Source organism: Coffea arabica, chromosome 3c, assembly GCF_036785885.1.
Source record: "Coffea arabica cultivar ET-39 chromosome 3c, Coffea Arabica ET-39 HiFi, whole genome shotgun sequence".
NCBI lineage: Eukaryota > Viridiplantae > Streptophyta > Magnoliopsida > Gentianales > Rubiaceae > Coffea > Coffea arabica.
The window spans coordinates 36,361,511-36,364,238 of NC_092314.1; the positions used below are offsets into that span (position 1 = coordinate 36,361,511).

A 2,728-nucleotide genomic window follows, 5' to 3' on the forward strand; every position below is an offset into this window, starting at 1 on the left:
GGTGACCCGTCGTCACCTCCAAAGAGATAATCTCGCTCATGGTAGCAGATGTTACTGCTTCAGGAGTAGCAGAGAACCTCTCGTGGCCACTCACCAAAGAAGGAAGCCCATCATGGACGACAGCCTGCCCATCCTCAGCGCAGACAACAGGCGTTCCTCCAATCAACAGTAGACCGTGGTGAGGGTTAAGCGAGACCTCCAGTGATTTAGGTGCAAGGAGAGTCCCTGTTGCTGCAAGAGATTTTGCCCCAGACATCTCCATACCAGGACCCAGGTCCGACACTTGGGCCGTGACATCCACCTCACCAGAAACAGCCTGAGGAGCTGCGTCACTGATAGGTTGTAATTTTATCAGCTATTTTATTATTAATTGCTCTTATTACCTGATCCGATGTGGATTAATTATTGGATTCTACTCACTTTTAGTATTTTGCACTTATTTCAGGGATTAGAACGAAAATATGATAACAAGTGCCAAATTTTACAGGAAAAAAGTCCAAGCCATAGAGCTTATCCTAGGGGCATTGTTGGCAAAGAAAAACTTTTGGCCATTTTAGTAATTGCTGAAGAGGGAAGGACGAGGAGGGCTTCTCTTCTTCCTCTGTGGAGCCGTCGAAGGGGGCAATTCTGAGAGAGAGCAATTAGAAAAAGCATTAGAGTAGTAGAGACTAGATATTAGATAGCTTTCCTTTGACTTTTCTTCATGATATATTAGTAAGGACTCTTGATAGCATTGGCTATCGGATGTCAGGAGGCAATTGGGATGAATTGAAACATTCCCTGGAGCCTAGCTTTGGACTTTTCCTATGATTGTTTAATTAATTGATTGTTTTGAATCCGGATAATTAGTTAATTTGATAATCTATTGTCAATTGGGACGTTAAATCCGTAATTGTTTAATTGTCTCAAAATAGTGATAACTGGCATGATTGGATTTGTGTCAGGGGAATACGCGGGCTAACCTAAAATAACCATGACAGTGTGTTATTTGGTTAGAATAGGGCTCCTCTAGTACGTAAGGCAATTGAGGAATTAAATCTTACGGGCGTACCTAGGATTATTTCTCAATTAGAGCAGTGGGTAACGGGCATACCTTAATCACCGACACAGTAAAGAGAGGTTGACTGTCATCGCTTGTTTGGCAGTTATAACCTATTTATTGGTAAATAATTGGAATTGGCTTTGCATCGATGATCAATTAGGTGAACCATTGCTGAAGTTATTTCTTGGCTAGAGCCTTAATTATTATCCATTTGATTTTAGTAATTTATTATTTAATTTTTACTAGTTTCATAGATTTTATTTGAATTTCTTCGATTGTCACCTTCTGCACAAAAACACCCCCTTTGTTACTGTAAATTTGAAAAGAAACAGTTACACCCAGTCCCTGTGGATTCGACCCTGCTTACCACTATCTACAGAAATTAACTTTAGTTGAGCAGGTATTTATTATTGCACAGCTTTCGACAACCTGTCAATTTTTGGCGCCGTTGCCGGAGACTGGCGTTATTATTTGTTTCTTTTTAAATTCATTTTTGTTCTAACTTTCTGGTACTTTTCAAGTGTATGCCTCGTTCTTCTCGTACAGGTGAATTAATTTTCGATCCCGAGGTAGAGAAGACTGTGCGTAGGACAAGAAAAGAGACCAGACAACTCAGAGAGGAGCACTCCAGTGCTGCATCTCAGAGACCTGAGTCAGAAGTTGAACCAATAGATTCGTTTGGTGACACTTCGAGTGAATCTGACGAGGAGGAAGGCACCATGACTAATGCACGAACAATAAGGGAGTTGGCTGCTCCTGATTTAAATCAGCAGCCTTTATGCATTACTTTCCCCACTTTAAATGATAACACTCCATTTGAATTAAAATCTGGTCTAATTCATCTTTTACCATCTTTTCATGGTTTGCTAGGTGAAGAGCCATATAAGCATTTACAAGAATTTGATGTCGTGTGCAACAGTATGAAACCTCCGGGAATCACAGAAGAGCAAATAAAAATGCAGGCATTCCCATTCTCATTAAAGGACTCAGCAAAATATTGATTGTACTACCTATCATCAGGTAGTATCACCATGTGGGACCAGTTGAAGAAAAAATTTTTAGATAAATATTTTCCTGCGTCTAGAGCTGCGAGTTTAAGAAAAGAAATTTGCGGTATCAAGCAGCATCCAGGAGAGTCGCTTTATGAGTACTGGGAGCGGTTCAAGAAATTGTGTATTAAGTGCCCTCAACACCAAATAAGTGAGCAGTTACTTATACAATATTTTTACGATGGGCTACTCTTCAAAGACAGGAGTATCATTGATGCTGCGAGTGGAGGGGCACTGGTAAACAAGACCCGTCGAGCAGCATGGGAGCTTATTGAAGGAATGGCGGAGAATTCGCAGCAGTTTGGTATGAGGGAAGATGTCCCAACGCGTAGGGTAAATGAGGTAGAAACATCCTCCATCCAGCAACAAATTTTTGAATTGACATCCTTCATGCGACAATTAGCTGTAGGAAATGCCTCACAGGCCAAGGTGTGTGGGATTTGCACTGATATGGGTCACTCTATGGACATGTGTCCAATGATGCAAGAGGAGAGCGCAGATCAAGTGAACATGACAGGTCACGCCCCCGCACCAAGAAGGTCATTTGATCCCTATTCAAGTACCTACAACCCTAGTTGGAGGGACCACCCTAACCTCAGCTATGGAGGGAACAGGTAGACTAATTTCGTGCTAAATA

The 2,728-nt window shown here is 41.6% G+C and overlaps 1 non-coding gene across 1 annotated transcript; it reads right to left on the reverse strand.

Annotated features, from left to right (window-relative positions):
- Positions 1 to 2,133: 2,133 nt before the first annotated feature.
- Positions 2,134 to 2,240, reverse strand: LOC113736148 (small nucleolar RNA R71). The gene has a single exon (XR_003459638.1). It is a non-coding gene; the product is annotated as a small nucleolar RNA R71 (small nucleolar RNA).
- Between the last annotated feature and the right edge of the window lie 488 nt (positions 2,241 to 2,728).